Raw genomic sequence first — 24,558 nt, forward strand, 5'->3', positions numbered from 1 at the left:
TTGGTAGTTCTTATCCCAGACGCTCTTCAACTGTTTAATCATGTAGTTATAATTTTACAATGTTCTTATTTCAGTTCATGTAGTTATTTTCAGCCAGTGTTCGATGATTGTGATAATTAAAGGCTGCAAAAGCGATCATAGGAGCTGATTCATTGTGTGAACGTGAGAGTAAAAGAGCATCAAGCTGAGTGCTGGCAGGTGCTTGGGGGTAGTGCATCGGTTGCTAAATACTAGAGTGGCGTGTTGTTACGGGTCTGGTGCAGCGGGGGGTGCAAGAATGCATCCCCGTAGTGTGCAGTGAGTGGGTAAGCAATGCGAAACATCCTGACAAGGAAGTGAGGCGCAATAGTGTGGCCCCCGACGCATAGTGTAAGTGGTAAATACCGTGTGGACTACGGCAGCGTGGTTGCTGGATACGGCCTCGTCTTCGTACGCTGTTTGGCGGTTACATCAGCAACGCTAACAAGATTAGGAGCCTTGGTAGGTGAAGAAAAAAAAAAACAGACGAGGGATCGTAGCAGGCTTTTCCTGGATCAGTGTTACCTTTCCTTGGCACGTGCCACCGACAAACGTTCCTGGTGCAACGAGTTGCACGTAGTGCAAACGGCACGACAAGGTAAGTAAACATGCGGTAACAGCAAGCGAAAAGATGCAGTTTCATGACAGCAAATGTTTTACAGGAGAAAGCAGATATTTTAAATATTTCGCAGGAAGTAAAAAAAAAAACGGATTTTGGTACGAGGGAGGGTTAGTTAAAACCGCTCGTTTCGCGTCATTCTTTTGCGGATGCGGACTCTTTAGGCCGTGCACAGTAATCGTCGTATTGCACGGTGAAAAATGATACGCACGTAAAAGGATCACGTTGGAGGATTAAAATATTCCATCCAGCTTGCTTCGTGGCGTAAACAACTTTTTTTGCTTGCTCCTGTTGTTGTTCACTCCGGGCATTTCGAGCATTTTTGTATGCGCGTGTGGTGGTAGCGTGAAAGAATGCGGCCCTGCCGTCGAATGAAGTGGTAGGTTTAATTTCAAACGGGACTTGTGTTTCAGTTTTTAACATTTTTGAAGTACGTGTTTTTAAAACAGTGATGTACGTTTCTCAATTCGTGGTTGAAGAAGTGTGCGAAATTATCCGTTCCAATGGATTCGGTTAACAAGGGGATTTTTTCCGTAGTACGATGGGAAGAGTTTATGTTTCATATCGCTTACCTTTGAGAAGATCGTTTGTGGTAGATCAATGCAGTTTTATCTTTGTCACTTTACAATCAGATTTGTGGGACAGCACATCACAGCACCTGTCACAGTAAATCGCTTAAGATGATGGAAGACAGCGATAAAGCCGGGTCAACGCAATGGAGAATAAACTGGAGTGATGGATGGACTGAGCAAAACCAAATTGTATTGAAAATAATCATTTGTAAATATTCAACACAAATTCGAATTATAGGCTTTACATTCTGAGGTTTGTTTGTAACAAAAAAAAAAAACCGTTCTTCGGCGACGACCGAATCGACTTCGCGGAAGGTCCAACTGTTTTGCTTTGATACAAATTGAACAAATCACCTTCCTTATTGAGCGAAAATTCAAACGCGTTTGAACACTCAACGGTCCTCCACGATCGGGGCAAAGCTGTTCGTTTGGTCTCAACAACACAGCTGCCATCTTCGCACGGTTGAGCGCACTACGTTTGGGTGGAAAATACGTTCCCGGAAGGTCGAACGCTCTTTCGCCGTACTCGACTGGACAAACAACAACCGTGCAAGTACTTTTGGGAAGGTTCTATTTTTGAGCTGCCGCTTCATAATTGGGGAATGTTTAGTTTCGGAAATATTATTCGACGAAATGAGACGATAACAGCATTGACTATCTAATAACCACTAAACATTAGCCGGTTCAGCACCATTCGCTGTTAGGTTTATGCGTCCTCCAGCGTGCCATTTTACGGGCGACCGTGCTTCACTGGTTGATATATTTTTCCCAGATTTCCCGCTCATACTCTCCCCATGGCTCGATCCCAATAGAAGCCTGTTACCCCCCCTTTGATAGACTCACCCTTAATTAACTAAATCAATATACTGCCACGTGCCGTACCGGGACACTGCAAATCGTACGGGCCAGAGGAAAAATGAGCGATCGTAAACAGGCATAATTCTTCCCGAGTTTGGAATTTACGGCCATCTCCCGGCGGTGGCACGGTGTAGGCAATGTGGCGACAAGGGGGAATCACCAAAACCCGGAGCGAGTAAAAAAGATATAAATAAAGTGATTCTCACACCTACGAATGAGCCCAATATTTCGCAGTGGCGAAGAGAAGCAGGCAGACAGGACCGAACCAACACACACAAAAAAAAACAATCCCAGACACTGCACCATCCATCCTGGCCAATCAAGAAGTATTATCAAGATTAATGGGGCCTGAACAAGCTTTTTTTCGCGCGCGCGTGCTCTCTCTCTCTCTCGGGCGCGCTCTCCAGGCTCGCTGCAGCTCTTTCATGCAGGATGTTTATTGGGCTCCGCTCTTTTTGCCTTCTTCATCGTTCGACAGGTCCACCATAACGGCTTGTATGGCGGTATGGCGGCGTCAGGCACCCTAGCACCTGTACCGAGCCATCCGCTCCGCGCCAGACGTGCTTCACTCAATCCTGCCGCCGCCGTCCAGCTATCCTACTCATTGGCCGGAAATGATAATAAAATTTATGATTTATGTGCCACCGTTTCTTCTTTTTGCAGTCGCCGACCCTCACACAAACACCGTTCGATTGTGCTTTCCTCCAATTTGCCCTTTTGCCTAACCCCTGGTTAGCATTCGGGAGGTCTCAGTGTTTGCATCCAAAAACAGCAAACTGGGTGAATGCATTTGAAACTACTCCCTGCGTTTCAGCGTTGGGGGGGGGTTGGATCGATGTGAACCGAGGTTTGGTTTGCCAGTAGCGTCCATCGTAAAAATGATGTGATTTTATAAGCTTCATTTGCGATTTCCTTCTGCAGCAAAATTGGACGCTCAAAAGCGAAGGAGATGAACAGTATCCTTCAGGATGAAGTATAAATTCTTTCAAAAGGATTACGTCATTCTAGGTGCAATGTACGATTTAACCGTTGTAATCTTATTCGTAAGAAATAACAAGCAAATAAGTTCTTTTACATGGAAATTGTCCAACGCACAGAAATGCCTTATTTTCGTAGAAGAGCTTAATCACGTTCCCAGGCAGGTGAGAGTTGATACGTAATTACATTGGCATGGTGCTACAGCCAGAACAGATTGTGCTTATTGGAATCGTTCTCCCGCGAAGGGAAATTACGGAGCACTTTTAAGCTCTAATAATAAACATTTTCAGCAACACTGAATGACATCTCTCTATCACCGAGTGCGTTCATCCGAATCATACCTTAGCATGCCGCAGGTTAACCTTTTGCCACGGCTTTTGCCTCCTCACCCACCGCACACACCTTCGCTTTGTAACGGAAACACGGGTACGTGCTGGCGTTGGGATTTGTTTTCCCTCACGCCCGGGCCACTTGCAAGCTCAAAAGTTTGCCGGTGGGCGACGCGACGTGTTTGGGAGACTTTTCATCACGTTCTCAAAACACTACCACCACCGGGTGAAAGTATGGCATTTGCATTACCGGGCGAGGAGGGTAGGGAGGGTTGCGTAGCTGTTCTATCCGCTGTTCCGTTGTGCATGGAGCTGCACCACTTCACTCTATCTCCACCTGCAAAACTTATCTAGCCGCCATGTTTTCATGACCTTTTATCGGGCTGTGTTTGGCAAAAGTTCGGTACGGCATGGTACGGTGTCATCCAGCACGGCACGGCGCGGGTAGGCATAAAATCAACACAAATTTTAGGAAAAACGTCCAAAAATGCAGCCCACAAACAAAAGCAAACCAAAAAATGCTTCCTGATCCTGTTTGTGTAGGCGAAGCGTTTTAAAACTCAGGGAGCTGGTGAGTTATTTTTATCATCCTGGTGGTCCTGCAGTGCACTGGTAAAACACTGGGAAAGCATTTCCCGCCGGAAGTGGTAAAATTTTACTGCCGGAAATGCTAAACTGTCGATCCCGCACTACTGCAAACAACAGTGTAGCGTAGCAGTAGCAGCAGCTGAGGCTCGGAATTTGCTAATGATTGTTTGCCTTTCAGAGAGTGAGCTTTTTTTCGGATGTCTGCATATTTGTAGCCGACGGAAGAAACAAAAAAAAAAAAAAAGAATTGTAATCCTGTGTTTGGATATTCATTTCCCGTTTCGTTACGTTCTCCAACTCCAAAGCGTACCTATTTTGCAGCTCAAATCCGTCTGTGGCATGGAGTGTTTTATTGGTTTTCGCTTTATGTTGACAGTTTTACTTCTAATTTCCCATTTCAGACGTGATTGGTAGTCTGGGAAGCAGTTTGCAATGCAATGGCACGTTGTAAAATGCAGAAATATACAACGCAAATCCGAAACATTTTGACCAGATAGTGTTTTGTTCCTCCCAAATGAAGGATTGCCCGGTTAAAGAGACGAAACATACATTTATTTAGAAAATGCTCGCTAAAAGCATCTCCCATCCTACCGTTAGCAGCAAGCTATAAACCAAAGGGAAAAAGTTGCTAAAAGGGACACAGGTTCAATATTAACATCGCATCTGCTGCCCGCCCTAATGTCCTATATAAACCGCAACCGCACACCGTTGCCAAACTTCGGACCGGCAATATTCTAGAACGCTTAGTGCGTTGAGCTACATAAATTTGACCAAAAGCCACCAGCATCACCCTCAAAGCGCTTTCCATGCAGGTTTCTGCGAGGGGGAAAGATCCTTCCCGGGCGATGCAAATGTATCCTCCCACGTTTACTGGAGATTTTCACGACCACGAATCCAGTGGGTCCGAGCTTAAAGAAAGGCCCCACGGACGAGATGGTACTGCGATCGTGGATGAACGTAATTAGCATAAAATTGGGCAGGTTGTTTTTTGCCATTTTTAGGCCAGCCTGGTCCAACAGATTTGCCTCGGTCCGAGGGGTGGCGGCGATTTTGCCAGTGTCATTTACACGATGGTTTTCGCGACCATATCGCGCTTGTCCGGCCCGGGAGGGCGCAAACGATAACGAAACAAGCTCCAATCACGATCCTACTTTCGACCACCATCTGGGCGCTATAAATTTAGTCATTTACATATTTTTCGATAATTCGAAATATTTCCGCCTTTCTTCTGCGCTTTTCTTCGTCTGAAACGATGAACCAAAACTCTCCACATTGACTACAACGCGCGCGCACAGCTGTCCCATTTACTTCATGCGCGTTTGCTTATTGTCTTTGAAAACATGTTTCGTGCGTCCTCGAGATCTGAGACTCTCCTCATCTCCCCCACCCCCTCCCTCAGGCGACTGAACTTTGGAGCGAGAAAAACATCTTGTTGTATTATTTATGAGCCAGTCAGTCTGATGGTCGGGCAGGGGAAGGACATTCGTAGCGTTCGACATTTGAATTACAAAGCGTTAGTATATCTGCGCTGTCAAAACTTTACGTGTCGTTTGGCAGGGGAGGCTGCGCCCAGAGTCTGCTGCACTGGTTGGCTGTGGTTTTATTTTGCTAATTTAGTTTGTTCGCAACTGTTGTTACTTTTTATGCATTGTTTGTGACATGATGATGTACGATAAAGGAACCAATCGGACTTTTAAACATGCACATTTTAGCATTCAATCATACACATTCAACCCGATTAAAGATTCGTTCGAGTGCCTTGATTATGATTTATTGCAGTTGTGTTAAAAAAAACATATTTGTGAAAATAAAATGCATAGCCTATCAACAAAAAGAGAGAGCATTGATTCATATTGCGTATTTACTAATTTTATGGACACTTTCGGCCTTAATGTCGATATCTAGCTAGCGTATTCACTACAAACTAGCTCATTTTGCTTGCAAGGTTAACCACCTTAGATATCAGAAGGATGATTTTTCAACCTATTATTGACAAGGGCAAGTAATCATACCGTGAATACGGTAAAGATCCTATGTAATAGTATTGAACTTTTGACAAAACGATGGATAGACGTAGTATCTATCTTCTACTCCTACTTTTGATATTGGTTGCTGACAGTATCCCGAGCTAGAGGCTCTTTACCTACAACTCCAGGGGCGGTTGCACTTATTTGACTGCTTGGAACCGTTTTGTCACTGAATGCTTTATCAACTGACGTAGCTTGCAGCAAAGCGACAGATTGCTTTCGGGGTTTTCGCTCCATTTCATTCGCAATATACGACGCGTTGGTGGCTTCCTTATAGCGAATTTTCATTCGTTACTGTGAACCCGATATAGATTTTTTTTCCTCTCCTAGCTGGATTTGATTCGTTCTCGTCCCTTGCCGGCGTATAGAATGCATTTCCAAACACGCAGGAAGTGTGCTCACTGCGCTGTGATGATGAATTTGTAACGAAATTCAAATGGAACCCACCCTATCCGGCAAACGTACACACGAGTGGAAAACTTGTCGTAGAAATGCTACTTTTTCGCGAGTCCGTTTGAGTTGGGCCTCGCGCTGGGATGGATGGATTTGTGGATTGTCTCCGGGGTTTGCCGTTCGCCGTAGGATTTGGCAATTTCGCGTACGTCTTGGCAATCCCTTTTTGATGGAGGAGGTACACTTGAAGTGGCATATGTGACAGTGCGATGGAAAAGAACTCTCCGGTCTTTCGCTGGCACGATTTATTGCGAACAAAGTTTTGGAGTTTTATTTTGCTCTTGCTCCGCTGCTTGCTGTTGCCATTGGTTCAACGTTCTATATATTCCTGCTGTGCTGCTTTGGCGAGGAAGATAAAGAATGCATTAAATTGGGTTGCAAGCGCAAGTTTCTTTGCACAGCCACCGACCAAAAGCTTTCAGCGCATCATATTTTCGCGGAATAATGCATACAGTGGAATATTGTAATTCATTTTGTGCAATGACATAAATTGAGTAATGAATCGCATTACTGCATACATAGTGAGTGGAGGGAAAGTGGAACTGAACAACGTACTCTGTTGATGGGAAAAGTTATATTTCGCTTCACATTTTGGAAAGAAGCTGCTGTGCTGCGACGATGCTTACCAATTCCATCATGTCTGACGAGAGCAGGAGAGGTTCAGTTCCACCAGCAAGCATTCAGTTTTTGCCAGAAGATGTACAACAATCACGCTTATTAATCGCTTGAATAATTGGAGCACGACAGACCCATACACTCGCACAACCCGCCCAATGTCTTACTTCGGAGCGTGCCGGGAATGTGAAACGAATTGCGCTTTGTCATTGGGAAAATTCTTTTCACGATTTCTACTGCTGCGTGAAGTTAATTTCGAACATCGGGCAAAGTGACACATCACAAAGCTGGCGTGAAACCCACAGCTGAGGCGCTCCACTCAAGTGGAAGATAAAACTGGGTCATCCATCAAAGTGGCAAACGATCCCTCGAATGGTGTGAGAGAAAGAGCAAACGGATTCCATCAGGATTAGATGCCCCGTACCAGTGCGGTACCAGAATGCAGCGGGGATGATTTTGCACGATTTCCCAGCGCTCCCATCACTCTCCATCCCAGCTTCGGCTGGAGAGAAAGAGGGAGCGCAAATGCAGACCGGCGGTGGTGCTGTGAATTTTCGTCCCATTTCCCGGAGGCTATCCGGGTTGTGGTAAACGTTTTTACCATTGCTCCAAATGAATATGTCCAGCACAAGGACACTTTTGCGGGCTGAGAAAGGTAGTGAAGGTAGCGACCGATTGGATACGATTGGAATTGCTAATGAAAGACGTGTCGTTCCGGTTGGGCAATTTTCTCGCGCTAAAGGTCCAATCCTGGTCACGGCACCAACGGTGGTTTTACATTTTGTGCGCATCCGAAACAGCCATTTCTCCAAACTGAACAGAAAATTTATGATCACAATAATCGCAGGCAAATGTTCCAGCAGCAGCACTTAGAACGTGAGGTTTGATTAGAAAAAAAGCCACCACTGCCAGTAGACAGGCAAGGGGTGTGCATCGTAAAACTCGGAGTGCCAGATAGACAAAATGCGACCAAAAACGGGTGCGGGTGCTATGGAAATGGTTCATCTTTCTACCGTTTTTACGACGGCACGAGGTGTCTTTGGTTATGAAGCGCATTTAAGGACCGGTTGGTTGGTCGGGTTTTACGAACTAGTTCGCCATCGGCACAACGATCTTGGAGAAGGTGACAACGCTGTCGTGAAGGAGTTGATAATGAACGTTGCGCGATGTACAATAGGCAAATGTTCTGTTTTTACAACCTTTCGGGCGTTAAACCGTTAAATCGTTTGTGATAAGCAGTAAAGAAAGCGAGAGTCCATTTGGAGGCACCATGGCGGCATTTCGAGTACTCGTTGCGGTTAAAGTCGCGTTTTATGTATAATGGCTCATTTCAAGCTCGAAAGGTTTTTGAAAACTGGTTACACAGCGCAATATATTCTTCGAACGATCGCGTGTAATTAAACCTACTTTTCAACAGCTACAATCGTTCACATCCACCCAGCAGCGACAAAACAACCTTCAATTTCACGGAATTTTGTGTGCAAAATAAAAGAAAAACCCGTTTGAGCGCTTTATTTGATTTGCAAAGTAATCTGAGCTGACCGTCCAGTATGCACCATCTTATCTGGCACCGCGCGCTCGTCCCGAAACACGTTCACCCGGGCGGCGAAGTATGTGGCGCGACAATCTCCAGAGAACGTCTTCGAGATGACACCCTCAGTCTGGGCGCATATATGCCGGTTTTGTTTGCACGGCAACATGAGCCCGGCCCGCACGGCAGAAGCAGGTTTGTGTGCAAACGTGTCGGTCGTGTCATCTCGGCATCTTATTTGCTCCCTCGTGTGTCATTCGCGTCTTGCCTCCTTTCCCCAGTTTGACGGAGAAGAGGCGATTTTGGATCTTAAATGTCGTTAAAATAATATACAAAATCAGAGAGGCAGCATGACACGCAACGCAAAAGTGGACCCAACACAGACGTCCCCAACTTGCGATTTCAATCGTCCGCTTTGCGCAGCTAAAAGATGGCATAAATTTGATTTTTATATTCGCTCCAGCAGTCGAACTAACTGACCCCACCGGGAGCCTCTGCACTGCGTGTTTGCTTTTGCGATGATACTTTTGCCGGACGACGGGGCTGCTTTTTGATATGTTTTTATCGTTCATCCCTTCCCTTGCCAAAACCCTGGCCTGGCCAGCGGGGAAGAGAATAGCCCTTTTTTGGAAATGACGCCGCTTGGCATGAAAAAGGAGCGCGTGTAGAGAAAGGCATTTTCTTTACCCGTAGTTTATCATCGCCGTTTGGTGACATATCGCGAAGCCGGACACGCCGCCACATTGCGCGATATGTTGGGCTTTCGATTATTGTCGCGTTGATTTCCTTTTTAAGATCAATTGGAAGGAAAGTGTCTCGACTTGGGCCCATCCAGCAGTGCGTCATTGAATTTCGACGCAGAAATCACGATCACACACGATCGCGACTCAGGTCAGGGGAGATGAACCGGTTCACATCGTACCATCTTACTGGCCCTCTGTGTGTGCGTCTGACGGCACTTGCTGCAATTGTTAATGCAGCTGGTACCACCGTCAAAGAGGCACATCCGCGTAGCATAGAGAAAAGCGCAAACCAACAAAAAAGGTAGAGAGTAAACCAAATTCCGTCCCCACGCAGCTTCCGGCGGTCTCCAGCACCGGTGAAGAGTGTTATCAACATGAGCGGAATCTTGAAAACCTGCACACTGCACACTGCTTGCGGTACTTTTTGTTTTGCTGTACGCCGCGTGAGTCGACGCAACATGATAACGGAAGATTCGCGTGCGCGACATTGATTGCTGTCACCGACGCGTACGCGAAACAAACTACGCGCGCGCACACACATGCGGCTTATCGGTTTTGATGTTGCGATTTTGTGCGTGTTGCTTTCCTTTGTTTCTTCTTCGCCGTGCATTGCATCGAAATGCGGCAAAGTCTCATCTTTGGTTTTATTTATGCTGCGATGGCGATGGGCAAAGAGAAGCCAAACAAAACCAGGGAAGATTGGCATATAAGTTATTTCGTCTCGCGCATAAAAATATATTTTCGATTTTATTTCTCATGTTCAACAAATCATACAAATCGAAAAGGGGGTTTTAACCGATCTGGGCTGCGTTGTTTGTCCAAGTGATAAAAATCATCGTAAAACCGGACCCTTCCCTGACTGATTCGCCCCCGGGGAGGCTCCTCGATCGTTTCGATTATTATTCGCGTCTTATGGCTTCAGATTCGGGTTTTAGCTCAACTGGGGGCACCAAGGGAGCTGCTGAGGGATGTGAGCAAGGACACGAATCGATTCCAATTCCCATCGCGAGCGGGTCGGTTCGAAACCGGAATGAAACGATACTTTAAGCTTTGATTGAGCCAAGGCAGCAAAAGATCGCTGTTCAATCGACACTCGGACGCACAAAAAGCTGCGACCACAAGATCATAAATCAGTATCGACAGCAGCGGTGACTGGCGGGAAGGGTAGGCAGACCAAACAGGCCCAGCGGAGCGCGGGAGAGGTATTCAACCGCACACCAAACATTATGCTAATCGTCGCTGTCGGCTGGTAGGGACGGCTCAATTTTTGGTGTGCATTTTACGTACCGTGCGTCCCGCCGAGCGGTTCATTTCCCGTCTTTGCCTCCGGGAGCGGTTATCGCAGCCAGCCTAAGCTTTAATTGATTTATTTTTGCTAAGTGTTTATTTCGGCGTGATTTATGAGCGGAGGTTGTGAATGCGATATGCATAGATAATTGAGCAGCGGCACAATGAGGTGTTAATTTTCTGTCGTTGGTTTAATTTGCGCGTTGTTTGTTCAAAGCGAGTTAGCAGCTGGGCTAAAATATTTGGTGTAACAATCGAGACGATCGAAGAGTAGAGTCGAGCGAACCATTTAAACGTTTTTTTTTTTTTCATTGTGCCTATAGGACACGTCACCATCACTCCATCAAGCAGTCTAGGCGTGCTAACATTTCAATTCGATCGTAAACCTTCCCAGGGGTGAGAAAGATTAATTGTTAGTGAGTGAAGTGAATATGTTCACTCGTTAACTCCGCCTGCTTTCGATCGTTTAACGATTGAGCCGTCTCTACCCAATGTTTCCTCCTGCCTGTTAATCTAACAATCCATCTAATGCGCCTGCAAAGCGTCCATCTGTTCGGTCGCAATTTCGACCGAAGGGTGCGATTTAATCTACCGAGATCATTCCAGCCAAGATCGCTCGATCGCCCGATCTGACCTTGAAGGCCATATTGTTCGGTTGGCAGTCGGCGTCGGCGTTGTCCGCCAAAGTATCTCTAAATGCTAAGCAACCGGTTTTCGCTTCATCGGTGGAGTCCATTTAGGTTCGGCGTGGGTTTCGCGTTTTGGAAGCGCTCTTTTGCTCTCGGCCTACGGAGCAGGCGGGTGAGATGAAACAGTACCGCGGCTGAGGCGGAGACTGGGCAAAATGGAACTGCCGCGTCATTAGCGAACGATGTCAATCTTCCCACTGCGCGCTGTAATGGGTTGTAACAGCATGAAACAGCACGGATAGTTGGTGGTGGTGGTGATGGCCATTTTTAATTAGTTTTTGTTATTGTGCAGTTACTGTTGATTGAAAATCGTGCATAGAGCACCTCGCTTGATTGATTCGAAAACATTCTATTGCTTTGGAGCAGTTGGGTCTCCGCATATGCTTTCATGTTTCATGCTAAACAACAAAGAAACCCTCACCAAGACTGCAGAACAGAAATGTACAAATTAATCACGACCAATCCGAATAATCTGTTTCGCCCAATTCCACAACACGTGTTAGAGATTTGTCCGGGGCGATAACCATGACAGCAGGCGACGAGTTTTGTTCTCTTTTTTTCGACGACCAAGCTTTCGCCTCTTCTATTGCACAGTGCCCTTAACACTAATGGGCAGTTGTCACGCAAGCGTGTGTTCGTGTAGTGGTAGCAGAAGTATTGGCAAACAAACAAAAAGCACAGACACAGCATAGTGTGTTTTGCATCCCTTCTTTTGCAGGCTATCTGCGTACTTGATCCGTCAACGCTCATCCGAGCACCATTTGGCTGTCACAGGTGAGTGTGTCAGCGGGGGCACTCTTATCGTGCGTCGATTTGCTGACCTGTCGGTCGCGTTTCATGTGTCCGCCGAGCCCAACCGGGAGTACTACCAGCTCTACTTCAGTGCTCGACCCGACAAATCTCGAACAATTAAGCTTGCGGCTGACCGTCGATTAAACGAAGCGTGAAGGTCTTGCCGTGGCCGTGTGGTCGGGTAGCATGCACGAGAACAATCCCGAACACCACCAGTCGAAGGATTTGTGACACATCGATGACACTTTGTCTTACATACGGAGTGTGCTACGCGTTAGGACGAGCGATTGCCCACAAGGCTTCACCTTTGCCGACCGCCTTGTGGCGCCCCGCGTATCGATTGTCATCGACAAATGATGCATGATAAAGACGGGACTTAAACATCTCCTCCAATTGACGACTCTGATCCGGCTGAATACACTCCCACTCAAGTGGGTAGTGTTGGTGGCTGAAACGGTAACCATCGATTCCGCTTTCCCGTGCAAGAAAGCGGATTGTTTAGTGAGAACTTCCGGGCCACCGATTTTCGGCCCTTTAATTATTCATACCTAATCCGATCGGTCTCGGCTCTCCTTCGGGCCTGCTGTCCGGTGTTTGGGGGATGTGGGTCAACCGGGTGGTGCTTCGGCCGTCCAAGATGCTTCGGCGTCCACTGCCATTCAAGAATACAGAGCGAAAAAGGGGTCACCTTTTTGACCGGCCAGTGTCCCGTTCTTGCGTCCAGTTTTGAGAGCTTTGAAGCTTTAATGCATATTTGATAATTTGTGTTCGGGGTCAGACGAAAAACGGTGCGGCACAAATGAAACAAAACAACCATAAGCCTTCCTCCAAAGGTCGAATTAAATCGAACCAGTTTGTTTGGGTAGACAAGTGGGGGACAACGAGTATGAAAATTCACTTAGTTTTGAATAAATGAAGAGAATTTAATGTTATGCAATGCATATTTTATACCGCTTCGTTAAATTCGGGGAATGAAAATGCCAGCAAAGGAGACTTTAAAAACCTAGTATTTATCATACATGTGATACGATTTGCTCAAACAAAAATGGGTTGGAATTCGTTTGCATCCATTTTGAGTGTTTCATTATACCTCCAAATGCTTCAACGCAAATGCTTAACGTTCGAACGTTCGTTCGAATTAATTTCAACCTCACCACAGAAGCTTCATTATCTCCGGTCGCTTTTATCGCTATCATCAGTACGCTCTCAGCTTCATCAGCATCGCTATCGTTCGGATCTACTCCATACAGTCAAGCCAAGCTAAGCACTATGGATACAAGCGCACCATCCACCCAACAGCACCCAACGATCATCTTCTGCTGACATTGGGATGGTATGTTGTGTATTGGAAGTAATTATTGCACCAATAGTCTTCCACCGCACCGTGTGGAATGAATGGAGGGTAAGAAGACCGACTGACAATAAATCATTCTTGCGCCAGCATTTTCACCTGGTGTGCTCCTTTGCTAACTCTGTGTGTGTGTGCCTGTTGGCGGTGTTTAGAGTCGCTTTTCTTCGCCGGGATGCGTCGCGAGCTTTAACCCCGTCTGTCTGTCTGGGAGATAGGAACGACGATACAACACGATACACCACCACGCAAGTGACTCGCCAAATAATGTGGCAACGGGTAATTACTTTCGCCTCCGGGTCGCTAACCCACCGGTGCAAATGAAGCATTTTGCATGCTTTCGCCACTACGCGTGGCACGTGGACGGGGTAGGTGATCGGCTTGCACGACGACGAGCGGTCACATTCCTGCAGCCACATTCCCCCAAGAATGCATTCGTTTGAATATGACAAACCTGGCAGACGGGAGAGGGATAATCGTTCGCTTTGGGTTGGGGGCATTGTTTTGGTGCTGAGCGTTGAACTTTGCTTGAAAGAGGGTATAGCTGGTGAGTTGTTAGAGGATTTGGCGAGGTTCATAATCAACACCTTACGAGAGCATCAGAAAAGAATAGGACACTTTACTTTACTATTGTGCAAATGTTGAAAATAAGCAGAATAAAAGAGAATCGTTTTGCTTACAAAAAGTAATCGTTAGCCAAACAATAAACCCGATTTGAGTTCAAATCTTCGTTGGACTGAGCTTCGCTGCACAAAATATTTGACAGAAAGAGGTGATTAGTCAATTTAAAAGCAATAATAACTAATTGACCATTTAAAAGAAGAGATAATTTTGTAGGTTCAGCAGTCCAAATGAACTCTACACACTAATGTCGAAGTGTTTTTGTTATCTTGATCAACATGCAATGTGTTATTACGAATGTTATCTTCTGTTAAGATAAATCCATGTATGGAGTGTGATAAAATCGTCATTTAGGTCGTCAACTCGACCAACCACATGTAACAACACCACTCAGGCTCAGTGCATTAAGTCCAAAGCAAACCGGAGCGCGGACGCAAATGAACTCGTGTTCTGCTTTTTGCCCTACCCCTCACCCAACACCCCATGGCTCTGCTCATTCTCGCATGGCGATGTTACACTGTTGTTTGACTCTGCACACAACCTACCGGCTGACGGACGGATTGTTGTAAAATTCATCGCCAGGTTGTTGTTGCCAACTCGTTGCTGTTGGCAAATGTTTGTTGTTTCTCTCTCTCTCTCACACACCCGACTCTGCGGCAGTAAAGTTTGTAGCAAACACATAGCGACAACAGCTGCAGCACATTCCTGACTGAGTGTGTGTTGGCGAGGAAAGTTATATACACTTTTCCATACCAACCGCTTCGGCCGTTCTCCGACACGGAGAAAAAGAAAACAAAATCACTCGTACCGCACACCGTGTTGGCCCCCAGTGGCCACTTCCGCCGGCCAGTGTTTGATGAGCTAAATTTGCATCCATACCGCACGGACGATTTGCAATCGAATTTAAATGCTTAGTCAGGGCAGGCGAGGAAGAGAGAAAGAGAGAGAGAAAGAAACGCCGCCAAATTAAACGACTGTTCGGGATGCATTTTAGGGAAATTTAGCGTACCATTTAGGTGAGCCGTGAAATGAGTTCCGTAGTCCGAAATGTCACATAAATCAACAGTGCTGGTTTTTTTTTCGTTCTCTCGCTCTATCTCTTTCGGTAAGTGTGGACACTCAAGTGGAATAAGTGTTTTCCCTTTGAACTTATTCCCCGGCCACGGGGAGCGTGCGTCCCAAGTCAAACAGCTGTGCCGCCGGTGCAGCGTACGAATGCAAACTGCAACCGGGTGAAGGGTCGTAAATCCCCCAAAAAGCCCCCCCCCTCCCTCCCTCTTCTGTTGAGCCTGCTCTTGACCTTGGCCGGCCGTCAACGGAATGACGCGAGTAGTGAAAGGCCCCGGACAGTGTGGCGTGAGTTTGCTTTGCGTTTTTACATCGCCAGAGTTGTTGACCCGGTTAGGATGGTAATGTTTCGGGATGCCAAGGGGCAGCGGGGGGACGTGAGAGGTCGTTGAAATGCTCTTTATGCTCTTCCAGCGATGGTGCGGTGTTGTTGCATCGCTGATGTAGAACTAATTTCATTAGGTGCCATAAGGTCGGCCCAAGCTGGGAAAAGCAATTTTTCCTCCCGTGTTCCGTGGGAAATGCTAGTGACAGGCATAAGCACACAGACGGGAAATCAACACAGTGAAAAAATTGAAACGATATCTTCCGATGTGGCGCGTCGTTGTGCTCCAATTTGATTAGGTAATGCGATTGCTTGCCCGCGTCAGAGTGAGGTAAATATTTAGGTTGCGTTTCCAACCCGATTAGTCGGATGGAATGTAGGATGCTTTGGTCTGGCTCATATATTTTGTAACTCCTTAGTTGTTTGCTCAGTTGAATGACGTTAGAGGTCTTTTTTATTAAAATTAAATATTATGAGTGTATCTGTCGAAGGAAAGACATTTTTCGTTCGTAAAACTTAGTAGATCAACAAAATACACCAAGCCTCTTGAGACTATTTTTGACAAACAGTGAAACACATTTACAACTGCCTCCCTCCATGACCACACCACGGGCACGATGACAACTTTCCTTGATTAATTACAATTTGTTTGTGATTTCTGTTCACTTGGGGCCCGGGCTAATGTCAAAAGTCAATCGGCTAGCACCGAGCGGGCCAGCTAACGATCACGTTCATTCTGACAAACATGTGACAAAAAAAGAACATTGTACCATGTACAGGGAATGGGAAACGGCAAAGTATAATTAATTGAGAGCACGAACGAAAAAACACCAAACTGTGTCGCGCTGAGTGAGATTAGATCATCCGTGGGGAGAGGGCCGTTGATGGTATCGGATGATGAAATGTGTGCAAAAAAAAAAGCGAGAACTACGAACTGTCGTCCACCGGAAAGCGATGAACTATTTTACGCCGATGTTCAATCCGGATCACGGAAGGTTTGCGAAACAGTCAACTTCGCACACGTTATCGATCTAACTGTGACTAATTTTACTTTTATTCAAATCAGCCTCAGCTTGCCCGACTTCCTCCATACGTGAGAGCTGGGCGTCTTCGTCTGATTCATCGCATGTTTGGTTTTGTTTTATCTATCGAATCGTTAATTTATTACGAACGATTTAAAGTCGATTTCATCCTATGAGCAATGTGCTATTCCGCTCCCAGCATAAACTCCTTATGCTTCCTCCTTTCAACTTGATCATTAAGACAGTTGGTCTTGTTTCTTTTTTTGCCACTCTCTGCCACTTTCTTTTTCGCGGCCCCGAGGCGATTCCCAAATTTAAAGCGCGAAATTCAATAAAGTGGATTAAGATGGTTGAGCAGGTTGAGGTACGCAGATTTTGGTGCTGTTGTTGTAGCTGCGCTGTTCCTCACTTTGGCCGCGTTTGTATCATTATGCTTTACGGGCGGGCGAGCGCGCGCTCGAGCTGGCGTGTATGGTCGGAATCTTTTTGCAATTGAAGCGAAAAAAACCCCCCCCAGAGCCCGAAAGGCCTTGCGAAAACGTGCTCGCTCACGGCTTCATTATGGCGCTGATAAATGGGATGATCCGTCAGTTTTAATGAATTTTCGAGTGGATAGCCGATGCTTCGAAATTTGGACGGAACGACGACCTCCCGCCCGACCTTTTGCCGACACGCGCACTTGCAGCTCGTGTTTCGGTGTCTTTTCGTGCCACTTCGATGCCGCTGTCCTATATATCTTGTTCTGCCGGGCTGCTGCTACTTGCCTGGGAGGAAGCTGCCTTGAAAGCTTTCGGCCATTTCGGACCCGCTTTTATCAGCCCGCGCGCCAGCGTCTGTGCAGGGAGGGGAGGGGTAGGGAGGCGAACGATGTTGCCATTTGCAGCACTAGAGCGCACTTGTGTTTGGAGTCTTGTTTATGTTTCTTCTCCTGCTACTGACGCGCGATGCTGCCGAGGGTGCTGTAGCGAGCCGCGCACGAGATGGGCCCGGACGCACGAACAAATACAATCAGCGGATCAATTTTGGCATTAATTATCCATCCCGCTAGAGAAATCCGGCATCGAAACCCCACAGCGACGATCGGGCTGAAGGTGAGGGTGAAGGCCCGCCGGCGTTCGACGGCTTCGGCCAAACGCGCCGTATGCCTTCAGGGGGTCGGCGGCACTTGAGATGAAGAAGAATCGAAATTAGCACTTCACCGTCGATGGCAAAATAATCACCGAGCCCGAGCCCGACAAGTTGGCACAAGCCACGGTTGCCATGGTGGGAGATTGGGTCCGGTTTGCGATAAGATCGGCAAGGCTGGGCCGTTCCTGCAGACCAGGCGGCTCAATTGTCGTGTGAATGTGTTTCTTGGGATCTGTTGGCCCGGGGGCACCCAAAAGGTGGCGATTTACAGAGCCGCATAAGTCAAAATGTACACTTGATTCATCATTCACCTCACAAGTGGACATGGTAAACGTGCAATAAAGCGTGCCGAGGATGACTGGAAGGTTTGAAGCATGTTCATAAGTCGATGATGAACGAAAAATATAGCATAATAATGATGAATGAGAGAAGAGCTTGCCAAAAGAGAAGTATGTAAGCGATGTCAGAATATTTTCAAAATGTTCAATGTCGAAAAAGGTAGATGAAAGTCTTTTATGACCATGATTACGACCACTTCAGGACTGAATCTAGTATGATAAATACCTCAAACAAGTAAATAATCGAAACAGCTAAAGAAAACACTTTGAAGCATTGCAGCTGGTAAGAGCGCAAAGCAAACCAACCGGAAGCTTGGATGAGTTCCCACTGAACATAAAAAGGAATGATACCTCCAGCTCCCAGCATCAAGGTGCTGCTATCGGTTTCCAACCGCACTCGTTAATAATCCATGTCCGCTTGTCTCTGGTTTCGCGTTGTTGGCGGTTTTCCAGCTGGCCAACACACAGCGACGACAACTCCGCTCCGTTCGTCCCACGGACCGGGACGGTTGCTTTTCCAGTCGCGCTTATTGTGAAGTTATTAATAAATATGGTCTAGAAATCGAGTTTGCTTCAACCACGTCCCACCGGGGCCGGCTCCTTATCGTGTACCCAACATTTCCGCCAGGGAAAGAGAGAGAAAGAGAGATAAAGATTGTGAAGATGTCGCCTGGATTTCGGAATAAAGACCACACCGGAGCGTTCGGCGCTGTTTGAGGCGGACAGCAACAAAAAAAAGGGCCAACGAAGCCACGCCGGTAGCTCCGGTACATGATAATTTGTTCTGGCTTTGTGGATGTGATATCGGTTTGCGTGTTTGCACACAGTATGGGTGTGTATTTTTCCGTGCGCCCCGTACCACGTACCACACACAATATCTTAACGATGGAATCTTATGCTCGTTCGCTTTGGATGTTGATTCTACGGCCTGCCCGTGCTTGTGTGTATTATTTATTCATGATCGCGATCGTATGATTTTCCCGCTCCGCTAGGCCAGACCAGCACCGCACACCATATTGTCTTTCGTTAGCTCCATGCTGAATCGAACGTTTTGTTTGCCAACAAAAAAAAAGCTGCTGCCGAGAGCTTGTTGTGCTGAGGAAAATGAAATGAAAAGCTTACGTGTGGGGACGGGGGTGGAGTTAGTTACAATTTGCAACAAAAAAAAAAACGAACAACGATGGTCTATTTGGGTTCTAGGGGTCTACTCGAGCAGGACTCCATTAGCAGCCTCCACACATTTTCCTCCCGAGAGATACACACCCGGGCGACAATCTTGAGCACTAATTTATTAATTCACGACCATCGTCGGGTTCAAACCAAGCTGCGATGATCGTACGGGGAGCGAGACATAAGCGGCTCGGGGATATTTTTTCCTCATCTTCCGGAGAGCAAGGCGCCTTTTCTGGTTTGGATTCTCTTTGGGATGTGAATTTTGGATCCCCCGACCGGTCAAGCTGGTTGGCGATAAAAGATAACACAAACGGACAAGAAGAAACAGCCCGAAACGTTTATTTCGAAGGCACGAAGGGAGACAGAACAGCCCTTGCGTACGTGTGCCCGCCCGACTGACCGGCTGGTGCAAATTTATTCAAAGAGAAAGTTAATTAGGGATAATATTTACTGCATCTAATTACGGGACGGGGATGATGTCGTTAATGTAAACGCGCCAAGATGAACGTGAGATATCGTTATCTTTGGGCTATTTTTAATTCAAAAACGTATGAAAAGCTACCCTAGCCTGTGGGGCTGAATTTCGGCTCGGCGCTGATTATGTTTGTCGTTTAATGTAGCGTCGCTTTGGATCGATTTGTATAATAAACATGAGAGTAAATGGCGTCCACCGTGCAAAACTAAACTGGTGTTTTGGGGTGGCACAGTTATTTTGCACTCAGGTCTGATTCGCACTAAAATTGGAGTTCATGTTAACCTTACCGTACCGACACGATTTAGATGTTACAACATTATTATGAGCATGCAAAGCCCACTCCCTAAACCCCATTGGGTGTGCCCTTATTTACGGTGTCTAAATTAATTTTCGACAGCCCTGCCAACAGCACGTAAACAACTCCACCCGTCAATCATGGCCTGCTACGCGGTGGTTGACAAATTTACCCATACGCGTGAATCGTTTGCAATTTACGGCGCCGACCCGTTTTGCGCCGCTGACAGGCCCGACGATGTTGGGCCAAACAACTCCCAATGCATATACACACACACCATTTTGGCTCCAGTATGTTTCAGATTTGATTTCAGCAACTTTTTAGCCAATAAAAAAGTGTAACGATTGCAAAACTTGCTATGTTCTATTCATAGCACCGTCCCCCAGAGAGCACTCACCGCCGTCGACGACGTCGTCCCTCTTGTACCGGGAGGGGATTTGTGTTCCAGTTACAAATACTTTCCTTTTCGTTTACTACACCATATTAGTATGCAAAACAAGTTGTTGTAGCGTTCGATAGCAGGCGACGGCAGCAGAGCGGTTGCGGGAACGGAACGGAACTCCCATGCATCATAGAAACACAGTGCACAGTGGTTCTTCTGGCCGGTTAGAAGTTGCATCCGATTGTGGGTTGTAATGATGTTGTAGTGCCTAGTTGTAACTGTAACCCGTCGCGTGACTCTTCCCCCCCCCCCCCCCCATAGGGGTTACACGATACGGTAAGGGTCATTTGGGTCACTAGGACTAGGGACTAGGCCAACACACCGAAAGGAATGCAAACAAAAAGAGGTACGTCCGGTTTTATAGTACGGTCGTTATGGCGTTTTTTCCATCCGGACAAGTGACTACCAACCAGTCGTCTTCATTCACACCTCCCTTGGACCATGAGACAGTGGTGGACAGCGCGCTTAATGGAGCAATGCACTAGCATACCACCAACCAGAGGGTTGATGTGTGTGTGAGGGCAGGGGTGTGCAGTTATTCTTAGCGTTAATCATCCTGCATCGGGGCCATAAATCTAGCCTTCGGGATGGCCATAAAGTACGAGTCGTTATGTCCACGCTGAGCATCAGCCATCGGTGATACGATCTAATGTTCGATGTCTTTAGCGTCACGAGCGAAACATATCGGTGCGCTGCCTGGAACGGCAAAGATGTGCGTGTGTATGTGTGTCCCCATTTTCGTGTCGTTGCCGTAAAAGTACACCGTACCGTACCTTCTCGTTCGCTCGTTGGTACGCTTTCATCTAAGCCATTTCTCCGATTGCAAACCCCGCTTTTTCGCCACCCAAACCCTGACCCTCCCCCCTATCGGACGGGTGCCGATGGCTTGATAAAGATTTATATTGTATCGTGAAAACTGTCACACAGATCCAATAATGGTGCGAAGGTGTGACCGAACTACCTTTTGTTCGTCCGTACCATGCATGCCTGTTAGAGACGGCAGCTTGTTAGAGAGTAACCGGAGTGAGAACGTGTGGAAACACCGTCGAGCAGACAATTTTACATCACTGTCAATCGTTACTCGCCCACACTCTGCTGGTCTGATGGTGATGGTGCACCTACACCAGACATTCATACCCATCATTGCACAATTAAGCGGGGCGACAATAGTCAACCTTTTACAACTTCTTTCCAAACCTTTTACGTAGGAGAGACACCAACACGAGGGCGGTGGCATTTGCCTTCTCAACGTCAACCTGTGACGAGACGACCTTCACGAACCTTGACACCATGGGCAGTGTGATCTGGGTCGTGCACGTTGCTACTTGTACCGTCCACACTGCAGACAGAGTGGACGAACACACAGCGCTGCAGCGTCGAGAAGGAGCGAAGTAACATTGCATGTAAATGAGTGTCCGCACCTGTTTGTTTGCAGTTTCGCACTGCTGGACGAAATCGAGATCACCCTCCGGGGTATCGTTAATTTGGGGCGTACAACACATGCACACACAGGCTGCACAGCACGAGGGGACGAGGCTGTGACACCGTCTGTCAAAGGGGTTGTTCTCCCACGACCGAGGTCATCTGACCGGGGGTCAAACTTCGGCTGCAGTGGCTTCAAAGACCGCGGTCCGCTTTCCTGGTGCTGCATAATTTACCCTGCGCGAAGGTGATTTGGGCGGCGAAATTCCCCTTTTCGGAAGTCCCGGGAAGCAAACCTGAGGAAATGTTATAGTTGCATCGAATTCGGCATATTTCAGTGCTGGAAAGGAAAATTATTAGCTTCCCGTAATTGGTTTACGGCAGCCCGTAGCGTACACGGAACCAGCAATACCGGTACCGCCCGCCCGTCTGGATGGTCGGTAGATAAAAAGGGAAGAAACGAAAAGGTCCAGATTGTAGCCACGCGGTGTTTGGCCGTCATTGTACACAGGGCGCACTCAAAATACTGTGCCCCGTGCCATTACTCGTTCGCGATGGTAATATTTTGAGTCGTGCAATCGAGTCCGGTTGTGGGGTAGGTTCCATGAAAAAACACAGTTACGATCGGGTGAATCGGTCTTGGAGGCAATATGTAAGAGGCCATCATAAGGAAGGGCAGCGTACAACCATTCCTCTAAACATGCAGAATGTGCCGGTCGTGGTTGTAAAGAAGCGTTCTTTGGCGGGTGTGTCTCTCTCTCTCTTTCTCTCTTTACTCTGTTTCGCCGACGCAGAGGAAATAAAATGTAATTAATATCCATTTCTCGCAACTACACTCTTGCTAGCTGGGCGGGAAGCATCGGGTGTTTCGGAAACGGATGCAAAACACGGCTACCAAATGCCACACGTTGCCAACGCCCGGTGTGATGCAGGGTTCGTGCGCGATAGATTTATTGGTGCATTGAGTAAACTTTACCGATGTCGCGCTACACCGAACCGTGTGCGCAAAAGGTGATTTATTTTCTCCAAACCGCATCATAAACCAGCCACCGGTAATGAGGGTAGGGGTGTGCTGGATGTAACTGAACCTGTGGTGGAGTTGAGAAGCAGGAGCACAAAAAATCTGCAATCAGTTACCGTAACTTTGTGGCAAGAAAAAAACAACAACAAAATGTTTGGTCTGCATTTGGTGCTCATTAGCACGGCTGACGTGTTTGGTTGCCAGGCTGCAGACTTATGATGTCGGTTTGCGGTTCGGTATCGATTTGGTTCCCGTTCCCCACAAACAACAGTTGCTGCCTGCTTTAGGGCACAGTTTTGCCACATTGCTAGGGGCAAATATTTTTAAACCCGCAAATCATGCAAATTAAATTTCGTACGCATTAAACACTCTTCAGCCTGTTTTGTAGTTTTAAATTACAAAAAAGGGCTCATTTCCTTCCAGCAGGCGAAAACCCAACTACAAAGAGCCCTTTTCCCATTCTATTTCCCAAACTAAATAAGCGTTGAAAATTTTCACCAATACCCAAAACCTCCTCGAATGTGTGCGATATTCAAATTGTGTCACCAAGCTGACCCTTCCTCCCCTCATGGTTAGCTCTCTAATTCAGAAACATCTTGATTAATGTAACCGATATGCAAATTGAGGTCGGCGTGTTGAACCTGGCCCAGCGAGCTGAGGGGCTTTTTCTGCGTCGTCGTCCGGTAAGCGTACGAAACTATCGTCCTATCGTCGTGTGTGTATGTGTGTGTGCGGCACTGGCAGGACGAAAACGAACCACACCGACCGGCAGGGGATGCAGCTGTTCTGGATGCAAATATTTAGGAGCGGGCTCCCTCTTCTCCCCCCGCACCGTGCCAAGACGTCCCTTGTTCAACCAGTCCGGGCAAACATATTCATTAGATAAAGTCAATATTTGCCAGGGTCACCAATCCATAGTCGTACGCATAAATGTACACACGCAAATAAACGCACAGAAGGGGATATCGCCTGTGGGCTGAGGACGGTGGCCAGTGGTTTGCCGTTGTGCGGGACGCTTGGGACACAACACAGAGACACTCACCAATTGCGTATAGGTTCAGGTGCTTAGGTGAAGCAACGACTCGATCCTTTTATGTCCTAAAACTAGCCCAAATGTTGACACGATGGAGTTAACGCGTACGCTTTTCTTAGGATCACTTCCGCACACAGCACAACTGGTGGCTGGTCTGTTTACCCGTTATAGAACATGGAAGCACTGTCGAACAGAAGCGCATTGCTGGAAGAAGCGCTGCGACTGTCCAGTAAAGGGGGAGCCTGCTGTCTGTGGTCTGTGGATTGTCGCCGTGATTTTGTCCCAAGCTACGGCCAGCTCCGTTTGCGGTGTAAGTGTCTGTCCATCGTTTGGAAAGATTCATGACAGCTGACAAAATGATGCCTCATCCCTGTAGCAGAGCTGGACGTCACCCATCGCACCATGGTGAAACATCTCTATTCATAGAACGTGTAAGCGTAATCATGGCTCCGAAAATGAAATTATGGTCAAATAGGTCATGCTGGCAGAGGTTGAAACAAAAGCACCAAAGGAGAAAAACAGCCACACAAACCATCACGGAACTACCGTAGAGCGTAGCGCAGGAACCACTCTGCTGGAGGGTGGTTAAGGTTTTTGCGGTCAGCACCCAGGGACGGCTTCGGGCTTCGTGTTTGGGCAAACAAGTGTTGCACAGCACCACTCCCAGTACGGTGGGCTGGTAGAACAATCGCCAGGCACCATTATCTCTGACCGGCAGGGGAGCTCTCTCTCTCTCCTTCTCGGCGAA

General features: G+C 47.2%; 1 protein-coding gene across 7 annotated transcripts in view; it reads left to right on the forward strand.

Moving 5' to 3' along the window:
• The window catches only part of LOC121598918 (beta-1-syntrophin), a 100,312-nt gene that overhangs the window by 1,608 nt on the left and 74,146 nt on the right, over positions 1-24,558 (forward strand). For 4 of the 7 annotated variants that reach the window (XM_041926286.1, XM_041926289.1, XM_041926288.1 and 1 more), the window contains exon 2: positions 75-616. The gene's annotated coding sequence lies outside the window, so the exon portion shown is untranslated. The remainder of the gene's footprint in view (positions 1-74; positions 617-24,558) is intronic. The other 3 variants (XM_041926287.1, XM_041926292.1, XM_041926291.1) reach the window with 2 other exon arrangements.

The sequence above is a fragment of the Anopheles merus genome, chromosome 3L (genome assembly GCF_017562075.2).
Source record: "Anopheles merus strain MAF chromosome 3L, AmerM5.1, whole genome shotgun sequence".
In the NCBI taxonomy this organism is placed as follows: Eukaryota; Metazoa; Arthropoda; class Insecta; order Diptera; family Culicidae; genus Anopheles; species Anopheles merus.